An 18,376-nucleotide genomic window follows, 5' to 3' on the forward strand; every position below is an offset into this window, starting at 1 on the left:
TAAAATCAAATAACATAGCAAGGCATAATTACCACACTTAAGATGGCTGCTAGCTTCAAATGGGCGTTACCAGAGTCCTAAGATGGACGCCTTTCTTAAGATGATGGCTTCCCTTCAAGTTTCAGATGAATGATGTGGACAATATGGAGTATGTCTGGATGAGTCTATTGAGTAATGTAATAGTGTGTGTGATGTAAGTGTATTGTCTGATGGGCAGTGTAATGTGTGTGTCTCTCATCTGGGTTGGTCTTTTATACAGTAAGAACAAAGAGCTATAAAAATTACCATAAGTTAAACCCAGAGGGATGAAACATTATCCCAATTGGTCGGCATATTCTATACCTAAACTGGTGAGGTCAGAGACACACCTCTTTTGATAATTAACCCAATACTTGGTATAATAAAATTAAATGATGATTTCTCTATATGTAAGATTAATCATAAAACACATATAAAACTTGTCCAAACTCCCAGTACATACATAAATGTCCATCTGTATCTCCATCATTCACCTTGGCAAGTAATGCCATTTCAATAATTATATTTTTAAGACAATATAATATTTTTATATGGGAATATCTCAAATTATCTCAAGACTACACCTGGTATTTTGTCCCCAGAGGGCAGTATCGTACCGTTCATTAGATTTTGTATTTTATATAATAATTAGAACAATTACCACTATATCCTTATCTGATGATCTTTTGACCTCTAGCTAGTGGAGATCCATTAATTATTTGACCATGCCAAAGGGCTGTCAGGCATAGCGTCTAGAATTGGAAGATCTATTACTTCTGAACACTTAGACACAAACTTCTCTGAAATGAGGTAATTAGTGACGAGATACATATGTTCCTACACTTAAAAATAATGTATTCTAAGAAAGATTACTATTGTAAGAATATAAACCCAAAATGTGATATAACATTCCTAAATATATATGTATATGCCTTACATAATATAATGACATAATTATGGCTAATATCTTTTCACATATACAGTAATAATGTACATTTAACATTTATATTTTATATGTCTGATGAAAAACACTGAGCCATTGTCTAATGTTAAATACTTATAGAAAGACTGACACTACCATCCCCTTAACATCTGTTATCTGATAGAGATGTCAATGTATCAGCTTATTTATGACAAAAGAAAATAGAAATGTCTGCTGAAATTATAAGACCCTATTGTTGAAATTCTATGTTCTCTTGTAAGCTTGTAAGAGACATTTTGTTTAACAAGTATATATGAACTTTGTTTGACCTTAAAAACAAGATGGAAGCCATGCCATTCAGAATCTCTTATGCATAATACGAAATATACATGGCTTTTAAAATCATTTTCCTTTTTACCTATTATTATTTTAATCAACCCCCAATAACCCCGACAAGACGTATTCTGAATGTGGTACACCAGGCAAATACAAAACTAATGCCTTCTCTGCTTCTATCAATTGATGCAGAGAAGGCATTCGATGTAATACACTGGGGCTACATGAAACAGGTTCTAACTAAATTTGTCTTTCAGGGCCAGATCTTTTCTGTGATTATTGGCATTATAATCCAAGCCCTCCGCCCAAGTGTATACAACTGGCATTCTGTCACAAGCATTCTGCATAACCAACAGCACTAGACAAGGCTGTCCTCTGTCACCCACTATATTTAATCCAATGATGGAGCCATTAGCAGAATGTCTCAGTTTGCACCCAAAGATTTCCGGATTCAAATCTAAAGATAGACCTCACTTAATTAACCTATTTGCAGACAACGTTATTCTAATGATGACTGACCCTTCAGTGTCTCTCCTGCAAGCCCACAAAGCTTTTAAATAATTTACACGCGTATCCTACTACTCCCCCGAGATTGGCGAATGAACTTAAATCTTCACTCCCATACACATGGGTAGATGAGCGTATACATTACTTAGGGATAACGATCACTGCTGATGAATCCAAACTGGCGGAAGTGAGTTATAAGCCTCTCATAATAAAGATAGAAAAAGAACTCCACCACATATCTGGAACTGAACTATCATGGGTAGGTAGACTGGCTACCTGTAAAATGCAAATCTTACCGCAAATTCTTTATCTGTTTAAATCTCTACATATTCCACCCCCTAAACAGTACTTGAAAACTGTCACACATCTTTTAAAAAAGTTAATTTGGCAAGGGAAAAAAGCTAGATGTTCTCACATATAATTAAGCACAAGTCAGTAGGAGGTATGGGCATGGTCGATCTGCTTGACTATTATGCAGCCTCACATCTCGACCAAATAAAATATTGTTTCAACGCCTCTAATGCACCCCTTATGGGTCGAGATTGAAAAAGACATAAACGAAATAGAAGACCTTAGTGTACTGCTATATATAGATGCCTAGAGCCCAATAAACTTGAACTCTCTCCCCCTACCCACAAGAGCCTCTATCCTGGCCTAGAGAACACTGCTGAGTTGCCACAAAGAAGAGAAGGATCACCACACTTTAAAATTCCCTGTTTCCCTACCAACCAGATTAGTCCCACATCTTCCCCCCTTTCAATGGTTCCACTTCGATATCTGCTTGATAGATGACTTCTATATTTAAAGTCTACCTGGTCCCCCCCAGATCTTGCTAAATAAGTACAACTTATCTCAGCATCTCTATTTCACCTCCTTAGGATACACCACTTACTGTAGACCACTCCCCCCCCCCCCACCATAGTAAAACTCCATCTTAATCTCTGGAAAATTCTCTCCAATCCCATAAAAGCCTCAAAAGGCATAACAATATTATATAATGCACTACACAACAAACAAATATTTGAAAAAACGACCCCATTTCTTAAATGTGAAAAGTAACTCAAGTCCTCCTTTTCTGATTCTCAATGGCTGAAAACTCTTAACCTGAATCAGACTGTTACTCATTGTACCAAACACTGGGAATTGGCCCCTAACCACTTTGCCGCTGCTCACTAGAGCTCTACTGCTGCAAAGTGGCTCGATAACGTCTGGCGACGTAGACCTACGTCGCCAGACATTCCCCTCTCTCAGCGGCGTGCGCGTGCCGCCAGAAGCTCGCTCCCGCTGTATTCAGTCACAGCGGGAGTCGGGCCAGGGGAGGAGCGGCGGCAATCGCCGTTGCTCTTCCCCGATCGTCGGGGAATCGAGTGTGGAGATCCGCCTGCTTGTGTAAACACAAGCGGGCGGATCTCCTAAGTGACAGGCAGGGTCAGATTGCAGGATTCAGCATAGCTGAACCTGCGATCTGTCCTTGTGTCACATAGTCCCCTCCCCCCACACACGTCATTAAGCACCAGGCATACATTAACCCCTTGATCACCAATAAAAATTAACCCCTTCCCTGCCAGTGTCATTTTTACAGTAACAGTGCATATTTATAGCACTGATTACTGTAGTAATGTCACTGGTACCCCCAAAAGTGTCAAAAATGTCAGTCAAGGGTCTGATCTGTCTGCCGCAATGTCGTAGTCCCGCAAAAAAAATCGCAGATCGCTGCCATTACTCGTTAAAAAAAAAAAAAAAACACAGAAATGTTTCCCTTAGTTAGTAAACGCAATAACTTTTGCGCAAACCAATCAAAATATGCTTATTGCAATTTTTTTTACCAAAATATGTAGCAGAAAACAAATTGGCCTAAAATGATAAAAAATTTAGATTTTTACATTTTTTTGGGGGGGGGATTTCATATAAAAAAATTTGAAAAATATTGCTATTTTTTCAAAATTGTCGCTCTTTTTTTGTTTATAGCGCAAAAAGTAAAAATTGCACAGGTGATCAAATACCACCAAAAGAAAGCTCTGTTTGTGGGAAAAAAAGGACGTCAATTTCGTTTGGGTATGGCATTGCATGAACCACGCAATTGTCAGTTAAAGTGGCACAGTGCCGAATCGCAAAAAGTGGCCCAGACGTAAGACAGCAAAATCCTCTGGTGGTAAAGTGGTTAAGATAACTACGAGATGGTATCTAACTCCCTACAGATTATTGAAAATGTCTGATAACTCTTCTGCACTTTGCCGGAGAGGGTGTGGCTCAATAGATACATTGTTACATATTCTTTGGTCTTGCAATAATATACGCAGTTTCTTGCGGAAAATCTTTCAGATCATTTCCTCTGTCACAGGAATTATCTTCCCCCCAAATCAGGCATTAGCTATTCTAGGCTTGGGGATTTATCACATACCTACACAATATCAGAAACTCTCTATACACATACTTTTAGCCACGAACCTCACAATTACAAGACACTGGAGACTAAATCTAGCACCTAATCCATTGAAAACTGTTGATATTATACATAAAAATTGCTTGCAAGAAAGAGCATTAACATTACAAACAAACTCTCTTAAATCTTTTGAACGAGACTGGAAACCATGGCTTGAATGGCATAATAGACCACCTCATTAACAATATCCACACCTGAGAAATAACTGAGCGTTTGACCCCCATTTTTTCTTTTTTTGAGTAGTATACCTGATATATTTACTGTACATTGTATTACTGAGTGATGAGATTGCCTTACAACTGAAATGTACACCATGTTGTTCTATCGTTTGCGGCTGTGCCTGCTATTGATCTGTTACTTGATAAACAAAACTCAATAAAAATGTGAATAAAAAAAAAAATAGACAGAATAGCAGCTTTAAAGATGATATTACTTCCAAAATTGCTTTATTTTTTCAAACACATACTATCCCTATACCGGTCACTTTCCTCAAGAACATCCAAAACATTTTGAAACAGTTCATTTGGGGTAGTAAACCTCCCAGATTTTCTCTTCTCATAATGATGAAACGTAGACAAAATGGGGGCATGGGAGTACCCAATGTCACTCAATGCTACAGAGCATGTGTTTTAGATCCATTACGATACTGGTGACTTCCTTCAAATAATAAGATATGGTCTAGTATGAAGTCTTCTCTAATCCTGCATTGTGATTTATGCTCTACCCTTATTGCGATCAGATTGGGATTACCCTGTATACTATCCCCCTTCCCTACAATCAGTGCATCACTACAGGTTTGGTCGGCACTGCAGAGGATATCCTAAGGCCCGACAGTTACACAAAAACTCTCTGTACCCACTGACATACTGTCCCACTTTATCCGACACCTTGCCTTAGGTCTTGGGTCTAACTTCCCTTACTGACTTTTTATTGGCCCTAAACTGCACCCTTTTGGAGACATATCCTCCCGTCATGGCTTAGGCCCCTCAGATTTCCTCCATGAATTCCGCCTCAGCTCATTCCTCCACAAACATTCCCTACTCCATGCGATCAAAGTCCCAGTGCCGATTTACCGATTCATCTCATTGCTCCCAAAATGATGAATGGCCCGGATGGCCATTCCTTCAGAGAGCATGTGCCAGTGACGTCACTGGCTGCATACATAAAGTAAATATCTCCTTAACGGTGCACATTTAGGAGGTATTTACAGTACCTATAGGTAAGCTTTATTATAGGCTTAACTATAGGTAATAGGTAAAGAGGGAACTTTACTTCCTTTTTAAATTGTCAGACGCAGTTTTTCTGACTGTGACGCTGGTGTTCGTCATTATTTTTTTTTTTTTTATAGTTTTTACATTTCTGTCAATGACAGTCCTTAATTTAAAGTGCACCAAACTCCACTTTTTATTCAATAAAGTACATCCAATCGCACATTTCCCGGTTTCTATTAAATTTGGGTAATAAGCACCCCCTTCATGTCTTGAAGGCCAATAAGGAGAGGCAGACGTTCCTATGCAACTATGAGAGGGCGAGCAGTGTCTGTGTCTGTTAGCAGAAAGGTCCACATTACTGCTGACACGTGGTCCAGCAAGCATGGTCAGGGATGATATATTTTATTCACAGCACGCAGGGTAACTCTGCTTGCAACTCGGAAGAGTGCAGGACAGGGCTCTGTGCTGGGGCTTGTTTTGCAGCCACATCTCCTTACAGCTAGTGATGATGATGCAAGATCTGTCAGTTCCACCGCTCCTCCTCCTCCATGTCTTCCTCTGCTGAATTGCCCTATGAATCACCAGTACCCCCTAAGCACCTTCTCTCCGCTCTTCGACATTGAAAGTTGACAAATGTACCATGTCAGGCACATGTCCTCAATTTAGTGGTGCAGCGTTTCTTAAACAGGTACCCAGGGTTGCAAAATCTTCTAAGGCAGGCCAGAGAAGTCTGTAGCCATATCAGGTGGTCATACACAGACACGCCCACCAGGTGGAACTCAACTCCTTCAAAAACAATCTTTTTCAAAAACTTGCTTTGCATTAATACATGTCCCCCAAGGTAGTACCCAGGCGCCTATGCACTTTTTATGCCCAATAACTGGCATATAAGACCTAAAAATGGGGACTTTTGATTTTGCAAGTTCAAATCCCATAGACTTTATTAGGGTTCCCTGTTTGGGTCTGAACTTTTGCACTGTTTGAGAGTTCTGGTGCGAACCGAACCCATGGTGTTTGGCCCATCTCTATTTCTCACATCTTGCACAACAGAATTTACCCTTCGAACAGTTGTTATATAGAGCATGATATGCACTAAATTGTGTTTCTAATCAGAGAAGACATGTTTACCTCCAGCTTTATAGGGATAATTCAAAATGTTAGCTTCATGGGGACCATATCACCCTGATACAATTTACAAACTAATGACATAAGTTGTAACCATGCAATCACAACTATCTCTTTGCAATCACAAACTTTTCCAGCTATCATGAACACCTCATTATCAACAATACCCTCTCACAGCAAACGCTGCCTTTTACAGCAGACACAGTCATTTCACAGCAAACGCAGCCCACTCATGGCAAATGTAGCTCTCTCACATCAAATACAGCCCTCTCACTCTGACACTGCCCTTTCACTACATATGCAGCTCCATAACAACAAATTCAACCCTGTCACAACATTGCATGCCTTCAAACAGCAACTAAGACACATCAACTCAGCCTTTTTGTAATAGAAGTCCCAGTCTCCACCTCCAAGGCACACTTTCTTAGTTGCTCTGCCTGTCCTTCCTCCCACCAGGTACCTCCATAAACAAAGTTACTGCTCTCCCAATTAGCTTCATGGCTCTGGGAGATCCCCAGTATTTTGCTCTCACCTCAGATCAGGTCAACGAAATGCTCATGCCCTCTCACACCCCAACAAAGCAGCACCACCACTTGATAGCAACAGACCACAGAAATGTATGAAACTGAACTGAAATGTCTGGACGTATCTCCCGGTGGCTTTTCTCCTCTCGTAGCCTGTAAAATGTTGTCAGCCACCCCTTTTTCCCCTCTGCACTCTCTCCTGCAACAATGTGACTCTCTCCGCCAACATGACTATCAACCTCTAATGTGACTATTCATCTCTCCACATCTGGAAGTGACAAGCTATTTCATCACCAAATCCCCCCTTCTTTTTCTTTTTTTGTCTACTTGAATGACTTGTTGTGCCTCTAGGTAAATATGCTTTGGTGATAATTCACAATTAATGCAATCCAAGTATACAGGCATAAGTAGGTTTTTAGCTGTCACTGTTTACCAGCAAAGCATCCCAAAATGGCAACAAATATTAGATGCTGTATAAATATGCTGTGAGAAAAAGGATTTAACACATCTGCAGACTCTCTAAAATAACTTTCATTTTTTTAAGTAGTGCTGTCAACAAACAAAATGTAGTACTGGAGGGAAGCACAGATATAACATTTTTTAGGGTCCAGAATTGTACAATATTTATATTACTTTTTGCTTATTTATATTGCTAATACTGTAAAGAAGGGGAATGGGATAGTATGCTATGTTTAGAGACTTTACTAAAATCAGAGTACCTCTTTGAGAATATTGGCCTGATTCTAAAATGTTAATCAGACATATAAAAAGATAAAAAGCATTTACTAAGCCATAAAATGGATCATAGTTTTCATGCCCACCCCCTGTTTCACTGGCATCATAAGAATCTAAGATGCCTTTTCCTTTATACATGTAGGTCAGCAGTATTTGATGACTAATGTAAAATAGATGATCATAGACTTTACTTTCATGTACATTTCCAAGCGTGGAATTTTGAACAGATGAAAATGCTTAAGAAATAAAGTATTTAAATCAAAGCAGATACAATATTAACATGTGCCTTTCTGTCACATCTTTTATCAACTAATGGTGGTTTGGAATAAACAACCTTCCATCGTTAGCCAGATGGATAGAAATATACATAGATAAATCTATAACATGACTTTGTTTAGTAATCAGGTTGCCTCAGAAACATGTCTTTTGTTGCTATGAATTAATGCTACTGTGAAAATGGCCATTATATTCTCCTGCGGGAGATTTTAATAGTCCACCAGTAAAAACAAGCTGAGGGGATGAGATTTTGTGTATCTCAAGGTATAATTGATTTGCAACTTTTGACACTCAAAGTGCATCTTTGGTTTGTTTTAGGGATAACAAAGTTCCTTTTACCTGTGGCATCAGATTTTGAACTCTAATAAAGGAGGACCCTTGAAAATGTATTGTTTTACTAAATACAGTAATAATATTCCTGGACTTTATAACTGCCTTGGCACAGGGACTGGTAAGCTATAGTGTTTTACATTATTGTTCTTGGCTTTAGATGCACTTTAAAGCAGGACTGAACCCAAAAGCAAACATTTATTAAATTGCAGCTTAACAATTCTTATATGTGATAGCTGTATAAGTTTCTTTCTTTTAGCTTTCTTTCATCTGGTGATCGAGCCACCAAGCCTGTTTTTTTAAAGCCTAAGCTCTCCAGCAGAATTTATCAGTTTAAATTGATGAGACCAACCACCTAACACTGACAGGGGGATTTAAATGATCAACATTTACTTATTCATGCAAAAACATTTATCCTAAAAGGAAAAAAAAAATGTTTGCTGTTACTTCTTATAAAGTGTGAGCTGAAGTTTGGCCCCGACTAACAATGCTGCTGTCTGCTGTGCTTCCTGTGCTCATTTCGTAAGAGTTGTACAGGAGGTGTGTCACTGGCCAGATCACCAGGTGAATACTGATGGAATGCTCTATTTGTGTGAAAAAAAAAAAGATATATGTTTCATATAGGTACATTGTTGCATGACTGCGCAATTGTCAATTAAAGTATGACAATGCTGAAAACTGAAAATTGGCCTGGGCAGGAAGGGGGTAAAAGCATCCACTAGGCAAGTGGTTAAAGAAACAAAAAATATAAGATCACAAAAAAGAATCAAATACATTTGAGAGCAGTTTGCTATTGCTGCATGATACAGATAACCAATAAATAAAGTGCTGGTAAGTGTTTTTTCAAGCCCAGTTTGTTATTGAATGAAATCATGAATAAATAATTAATTTAGGATGAGCTCTCATAGCCTTAACCTTAACCACTTAAGCCCCGGAAGATTTTACCCCCTTCCTGACCAGGGTTTTTTTTGCGATTTTTTACTGCGTGACTTTAACGGACAATTGCGCAGTCGTGCGACGCTGTACCTAAACTAATTTGACGTCCTTTTTTTCCCACAAACAGAGCTTTCTTTTGGTGGTATTTGATCATCTGTGCGATTTTTACTTTTTGCGCTATAAACAAAAAAAGAGCGTAAATTTTGCAAAAACAACAATATTTTTCACATTTTTTTTATATGAAATTCCCCCCCAAAAAAATTTAAAAATCAACATTTTTTAACATTTTTGGCCAATTTGTTTTCTGCTACATATGTTTGGTAAAAAAAATCACAAAAAGCGTATTTTGATTGGTTTGCCCAAAAGTTATTGCGTTTACTAACTAAGGGAACGATTTCTGTCATTTTTGGTGGGTTTTTTTTAACGCGTAATGGCGGCGATCTGCGATTTTTTTTGCGGTACTGCAACATTGCGGCGGACAGATTGGACCCTTGACTGACATTTTTGACACTTTTGGGGTTACCAGTGACATTACTGCAGTAATCAGTGTTATACATATGCACTGTTACTGCAAAATGACACTGGTAGTGAAGGGGTTAACTTTATTTGAGAGGGAGGGATGGTGTGTGTCCCTAGGGGCGTGATTCTTACTGTGATTGGCTGTGGCTTGAAGTGTAGGAACAGTGATCAACGGTCCTACAATGTTTCTACACAGGGGAGAATGACAGGCGGCTTGTTTACATCAGCCGCCTGACTTTCTCCCTCTGCAGCGACGATCGGCGAGTCACACGCACGGACTTGCTGGGGAACGAGCCGGGGCGGGAGCACGCCTCCGCGGGCGCGCGCTCGGCCGCTATTGGCTCCCTAGCAAGTGACAGGCTAGTGACGTATATATACGTCACTTTGCCTGGCCGGGGCTGACTACCGACGTATATCGTCGTGCGGCGGTCGGCAACCGGTTAAAGCTTAATTCCATCCTTACCTTCAGTTTCTCACAGTTGTACAGGCTCATCTTCTGTACTGAAATTGCTAAATCTGATTTAACTGCTCACTGTCAGCTTCTGCAGAAAGTCAGATTGAGACCAGCTAATTTCCTGCCAGAGGACATCCAGAATTATCTATTCCTTCCCTCCTCGGTGTTACTGTCCCCACCCCCCTTCCATTAATTGAATTTCAGTCTGCGACTAATTATCACATGTGAGTTTTACCTAGGGTGGTCTGTATGCAAATGCAGTCTGTCTAGAAATGCCCATTTTTCGAGAGTGAAATCCATCCTTCAAGGCATTTTGATATTTTCATAACTCCTCCCAATGGCGAGCCAACTGATTGCATCAGTGCTGAGGACTACTGAGAGGAATACTGAGGCAGGGTGTTGTGATGTTTCCAGGAAGTTATGTACAGCACCCAGTTGGCCCCTCCCACCAGTCATTATCTGCCAGCATTGCATTAGATCTGCCTTATTCCAAAATGCAGTATGTGATAAAAACTGAAAAGTTTTATTTAGAAATTGTATTAGCATGCTAAAAAGGGAGAAGAAAGAACCAGGGAAGGCAAAATATATGCAGAATAAACTTCCGCTTTAAGCACTTTCTCCACACATCACATTTATCCTCCTACCACCTGAACCTTAACAACTTTATAGTTCTTGGACTGCAGGAGCTGCTGAGTTTTAGTGCAGTGCAGAGGCAATACAACAACCCTCCATTCACTCCGGCTAAGTATCCAGCCTGGAGGGTGTCTTTCCATCACAAAAGAAGATAAATCTCACCTCATAACATCATTAGACATGGGCCTGGGTATTCTCCAATCCTGGAATTTCATCCCTGAACCTTACACAGCCACCACTGATGAACATCCCCTTGCAAGAGTTGTACATGAATGGCAGGTAGTGTCCCACAAGGGAAAACACAATGCTCAGTGACTGTTCTCTCTATTTCTGATGTGAAGTGTGTACCTTGTCCTGGGTACCGGAGGTGTCCCACTTGACATATGTTGTTCCTGTTTGACTTTGTCCCTTTACTAAGGGATGTAAATGTTTACTGCACATAATTTTTCAAACCCCTTTTAAATGCTTGTTACAATATCTCCCTGTTTACACTTTTTTTTTACTAGTTCTGAAGTGGAGTCAGATTCTCATGCTTTACAATTCTCTTTTCTGCCCTCATGATGATTCAACGGTTGCCACTGTACTCTTACTTGCAGGATCAACCTTTGCTATACATGGAGTCGCCTTCCAGGTTATATACTACCATTTACATTTAATGCCCTCTCAATATGTGCAGGAATAACAAAAAATTTTGATAGTTCTTTAAATTTTGTCGCTGAACATTAGGGTCTAAATCACCCCCTTTAAAGACACTCACTATGGCGTGAAGCATCTAATCAACAATATGACATATTATTTATCCAGGAGACTCATTTTCACTTGCATTCACTCCCAAAGTGCACCCATTGAAATCTTCCACAAATATACCAGGGAAACATTCTCGCTAAAAAAGGAGGTGTTACGGTGACCATCAAAGATACAGTGGAGCGCACGTGCTCAGCGTCATATCCAGAGGTTGTCTTTTTTCGAATGAGTGCTGCCAGCATTGGTGCAGAGGTTGAAGGGGTAAGAAGTCAGCCTGTCAGTGCTCAGACCATACACCGCACACTGCATCAAATTGGTCTGCATGGCTGTCATCCCAGAAGGAAGCCTCTTCTAAAGATGATGCACAAGAAAGCCTGCAAACAGTTTGCTGAAGACAAGCAGACTAAGGACATGGATTACTGGAACCATGTCCTGTGGTTTGATGAGACCAAGATAAACGTATTTGGCTCAGATGGTGTTAAGTGTGTGTGGCAGCAACCAGGTGAGGAGTACAAAGACAAGTGTGTCTTGATTACAGTCAAGAATTGTGGTGGGAGTGTCATAGTCTGGGGCTACATGAGTGATGCTGGCACTGGGGAGCTACAGTTCATTGAGGGAATCATGAATGCCAACATGTATTGTGACATACTAAAGCAGAGCATGATCTCCTCCCTTTGGAGACTGAGCCGCAGTACAGTATTCCAACATGATAACAACCCCAAACACACCTCCAAGACAATCACTGCCTTGCTAAAGAAGCTGAGGGTAAATGTGATGGACTGGCCAAGCATGTCTCCAGACCTAAACCCTATTGAGCATATGTGGGGCATCCTAAAAAGGAAGGTGGAGGAGCGCAAGGTCTCTAACATCCACCAGATCTGTGATTTCATCATGGAGGAGTGGAAGAGGACTCCAGCGGCAACCTGTGAAGCTTTGGTGAACTCCATGCCCAAGATGGTTAAGGCAGTGCTGGAAAATAATGGTGGTCACACAAAATATTGACACTTTGGCCCAGTTTGGACATTTTCACTTAGGGTTGTACTCACTTTTGTTGCCAGTGATTTAGACATTAATGTCTGTGTGTTGAGTTATTTTGAGGGGACAGCAAATTTACACTGTTATAAAAGCTATACACTCACTACTTTGTAGCAAAGTGTCATTTCTTCAGCGTTGTCACATGAAAAGATATAATAAAATATTTACAAAAGTGTGAGGGGTGTACTCACTTTTGTGAGATACTGTAGACTTCAACTTGCTTCCTTGCTGACATATGAATTACACTGCCGAAAGGACCCGCTGCTCCATTTGTCTACAACCATATGATTTATACAGTGCATGGAGATGTCACCATGTGTCTCAAAATACCTTTTTTTTTTTAGTTCAACAAGGTCTTTATTGTAATGAAACAAAACAGGAAATATACAACAGTATACAATACACATCTTAAGATTTTAAGGAATGAGAAAACCAGGCTAGGGTACATATGTCAAACAAAGGTTCATAAAAGGAACCTGTACTACAATTAGAGGAAGCCGAGGAACACAATACAAGTAAACTGATATCTGTCATTTTGTACATACTACTAATAATATACAATACTGAATCGTCCAATCCCTAGGGAAGAAAGGGAAGCAGAAGAAACACAAAGAGTGTAGACATACAACTGCAACGCTCACTGAAAATAAAAAGGTCACTTATGTGGCTTTATTCTGATTAAATACACGTCTCCGGGGCCTGAACCCACCTATCCCATATCTTATTATACTTGGATACACATCCTCTATGGGAATAGATCAGTTTTTTATAGGGCAAAGTTACATTGACCTCCCGGAGCCAGTCCCGTAAAGATGGAGGTGAATCTCTCATCCAGCGGCGGGCCAGACACTTCCTAGCAAGAAACAGTGTCTCATGTAAAAACAGAGTGGTATATTTATCTACACTAGCATCAGGGGGTATTCCTAGTAGAAAGAATTTCGGGGCCAGAGTCAAAGGGGACCCCATGGTATCATGTAGAAATCTAACCACCTGCTCCCAAAAGCCCTGGACCTCAGTACATGTCCAGAGCAAATGGTAAAAGGTGCCACGCTCCACCCTGCACATGGGACACTGACCAGTAGCCTCGCTACGATAGGTAGCCACCACAGTCGGTGTCAGGTAAGCTCTATGGAGGATATATAATTGAGTCAGATGATCCGAGAGTTTCGGGGAAACCGATTTGCAGTTATCTAGGGCATCCCCCCATTCCTTATCCTCAAGCGTCCCGATGTCTCCCTCCCATTTAGTCTTGATGGCATACGCCAAAACCGTTGACTCTGGCAAAAGGAGTGCATTATACATATATGAAATAAGTTGTTTAGATTTAGAGCCCATTACCACCTCCAAAACCGGGATCGAGGTCAATTCTTGAATAGGACAAGGAAATTGAGCTGCGAAGGCATGCCTAAGCTGCAAATACCTAAAATACATATGATTAGGGAGATCGTATTGCCCTTTTAACTCATCAAAAGATTGGAGAGCACCATTGGTAAGTATGTCAGCCAAATAGGAAATTCCATAATGGGCCCACACATGTGCATCCGGAATAGAGGCACACTCACAGAGACTGGTATTATGCCACAGCGGCGTATGTGCATGCAGCAAGGGTATATCCAATTTGGTTGACACCACTTCCCATATTCGCCTATACTGATACAGCATAGAGGTCTTATCCCCACGGGTTTCAGCCCCCCGTACACCCACCAGAATCAAGGATAAAGGTTCAACTGATGCATGGGCCCATACAGGGGCTAGAAGGGCCAAGAATCTCTCCCTATCAAAACTATGAAGATGAAAGAAGTGGGATAGCTGTGATGCCAGGTAGTATAAATTGAAATCTGGAAGAGCCAAGCCACCCAGGTCAACGGGGCTTTTAAGCTTCCGCCATGCCAGCTTATGTCTACTGGTGCCCCAAATAAAGGGCTTAAGTATAGCTTCTATCTGAAGAAAAAACTTAAGGGGAAGGTAAATTGGAGAGTGCCACAAAATGTACAAAAACTTAGGTAGTAACACCATTTTTACGAGGTTAATCCGGCCGCGAACCCCCAACGGGAGACGCGCCCATATCTGTGTCTTGGCTTTTAACAATATGAACAAGGGTTGTATGTTATTCTGTATGTAATCCATCGAAGATTTGGTCACCTGAATCCCTAAATATTTAATGCGATTGACTACCTGCAAAGGGAAAAGTGGGTTTACAGGGAAGGGGGAAATATTATCTATGGGCAAAATTTGAGATTTGTCCCAATTGATTTGTAATCCAGAAAAGCGGCCAAAGTGTTTAATAAGGGAGAGGGCTACCGATAGGGATGTACCCGGGTCAGCCAGGTACAGCAGGGTGTCATCCGCATACATACTAATTTTTTCCTCTAAAATACCCATCCGGAGACCATGAATATCGGAGTGCGACCGGATCGCTATCGCAAGTGGCTCTGCTACCAGTGCGTACAAAAGGGGCGAAAGGGGGCAACCTTGCCGAGTACCCCTAGTAAGAGAAAACCCCGCCGATGTCCTCCCATTAGCCAGTACTTTAGCCACCGGTGCCTGGTAAAGAATCCGTACCCACCGGATGAAGTTGGGGCCAAAGCCATAGCCCTCCAGGCATCTCCAAAGGAAGCCCCATTCTACTGAGTCAAATGCCCTTGCCGTATCTAAGGACACCACGACTCTTGAGCCAATGTTATCGTGAGCGGCCTGTAAATTCATAAATAGACGTCTCAGATTGAAGGAGGTGTTCCTGCCTGGCATAAAACCCGACTGGTCCGCATGAACAAGAGAGAGAATAACCTTGCTAAGGCGGATAGAGAGGACTTTAGCCAGAATCTTGACGTCGACTTGCAGCAAAGAAATTGGGCGATAAGAGGCGAGTTGATGGGGATCTTTACCTGGTTTAGGGATAAGAACAATTAAAGCTTCCCGCATAGTAGGAGGCAGTGTGTAGGATTCAAATGCACACTCAAACATAGACAGCAAGTGTGGCACCAACACCTCAGAATATGTAGAATAAAATTCTATGGGTAATCCGTCTGTTCCCGGGGACTTAGACCTGGGAAATCTAGCCATAGCCTCAATAATCTCTTCCTGCGACAGCGGGGGTTCAAGAAGCACCAGCTGCTCGTCCGTCAATTGGGGAAGAACGTCCGGGGACATGTACATTGAGATCGGAGAGTCATCAGCCGGGGCTGTAGAAGTGTAAAGGTCACGGAAAAAGTCCCGAAAACGGTCAGCCACTAACCCGGGATCGGACACAGGGGGTCCCATTGGAGGATGAAGGGTGATCACCACCGGCGGCCTATCATTGCAATGTACTAGATAGGCCAAAAGTTTACCCGCCCGTTCACCATGCTCATACAACTTTTGTTTTTGAAAAAAAAGGGTCCTACGGGCTTTTTCATACTCCAGCTGTTCCACTACCCTTGTCAATAATTTTAATTTATCCGCGCCAGTGGGTGTCGGGTCAGCTATATACGCAGCCTCTGCGGAAGCCAAGGTTCCAATCGCCTCAGCATGCGCCTGAGCGGAAGTTGCTTTAATAGTATTGATGGTAGTCATTAATGTCGATCTGGCATGGAGCTTAAAGGTCTCCCACACTACCAAGGGAGAGGCCGAGCCGACGTTATCGGCAAAAAATTGTTGCCACCTAGCGGCCAAGTCAATCTCCTCAGGAATGAGGGAGAGCCAAAACGGGTTTAATCGCCAGGCTGGCCGGATTCGTTCACTGTGAATCCGGAGCGTAACCCAATAGGGACAGTGATCCGAAAGACTGCGGGCTGAAAAGCCCGCATCCAAAAGTCTGGGGAGTAAGAAGGGGGATATAAAAATAAAGTCAATACGAGACATGGAATTATGAGAGGCAGAAAAACAGGAGTACGCCCTTAATGACGGATTACGAACCCTCCAAGTGTCCAGCAAATTAAATTCCTCCATCAACCGTGCAAACCTAGTTGTCAGTGTCTGGGGCTGTGTGGCTCCGGGAGCAAGCAACCTGTCCAAACTGGAGTTCAGGGTGTTGTTGAAATCCCCTAGCCAGATCGCTGGAACCCGTGGATGCAACACCATGAAGTCTAGGCCCTCGTGCAGTATAGAAGCCGAAAACGGCGGAGGAACATAAAAGGCTAATAACAAATAAGGCTCACCATACAACAGTACATCTAAAAATACATATCTGCCCTGCGAATCTACTAGGGACCCCCGGAGCTCAAAATGCACTGCTTAGGCAACCAAGACTGCCACACCACGGGAATGAGAAGTGTGCATGGAATGAAACGTCCATCCCAACCAAGGGCGCTTCAGCGCCCTTTGAAGAGTACCTTCTAGATGGGTCTCGAGTAGAACTATAACGTCCGCCCTGTGGCGTTTTAAGGCATCAAAAACAGCTGACCTCTTAAGTCTGTCCCTCATGCCCCGAACGTTCCAAGTAAGGAGTTTAAGGTGCGCCATGGAAAGGAATCAGCATAATATCGTGCAGGAGCTCCGTGGATACCGTTCGGCTCTGATATCTAGGGAAAAACAGTACTGTAAGAAAATATATATCAGTAAAGAACATAAAAAAATATATAATTTCACTCGGCAAGAAGGGGAAAAATAACACAGAGAAAAAATTGCAGTACTCATTCCTCAATACATAAAAAGAAAAAACATATAGTGACAATAAAGACATCCCAACCACCCACCCCGCCCTGCACCTACCCCAACTAGTGCGGGCTCTTAATCCAAAAAAAACCCCATCCACCCTATCAACCCGTGAAAAACCCAGGGAAAAAAAAAGATAAATGGGAGGGATCCAACACAAAAACGTGTGAGAGATGTCCCTTCTGTCCCGCAGGGCGGTAGCAGAGGGATGGTTGGTGCATGTGCCTAACATAGGCAATCATATAGCGAAACTTCGCTGGATAGCAGTACATGTATCTAGGACAAAAAGTGAGAGACTTCAATGGCTCCGCCAGATTACAATAATAAATGTGACCATTCAGGTTAAAAAGGAGCATACAAAGAACAAAAAGAACCCCCCCCCCTCCATGGGCAAAATACCCCAAAAAAAATAAATAAATAAATAAAAAAAAATAAGGGAAAAAAGAAACATCCATAGGGGGGGAAGAGGTACCAGCCACCCCACCGGGGAACCCGGGTGATACCTGACCATCTCAGGTTCCATCCAACATATCTACAAGTACAAGTTAAGAATCTGGGTGGTCTCAAAAAATAAACAAATGTATCATCCAGCACAGGAGAGGAGAAAACAATCCGAAAATTCAAAAATTCAAAAAATCCAACCAGGATCCAGCACACGACAGGGAAACTGAGGCATGAGGCAAACCTAGCCCCGCGCCTCAAGATGTTCCAACCAGGAGATGACTGCCTCCGGATCATCGAAGAAGTGTACTCTGTCTTCGCCCTCCACACGGAGGCGGGCAGGGAATAGCATGGAATACTTAATGTTCTTTATGCGGAGCCTGCGTTTTACCTCAATAAAGGTTTTGCGTTTTTTCTGGACATCCGCTGAGAAATCCGGGAAAATTGCAAGCCTGCTATTCCCGAAGGGGATATTGCCCTTCTCCCTGGTGAGGCGTAGCACAGCATCCCTATCTCTAAAATTTAATAACTTGGCTATGAAGGTACGAGGGGGGG

The sequence above is a fragment of the Pelophylax lessonae genome, assembly GCF_965119305.1.
Source record: "Pelophylax lessonae genome assembly, chromosome: 2".
Lineage (NCBI taxonomy): Eukaryota > Metazoa > Chordata > Amphibia > Anura > Ranidae > Pelophylax > Pelophylax lessonae.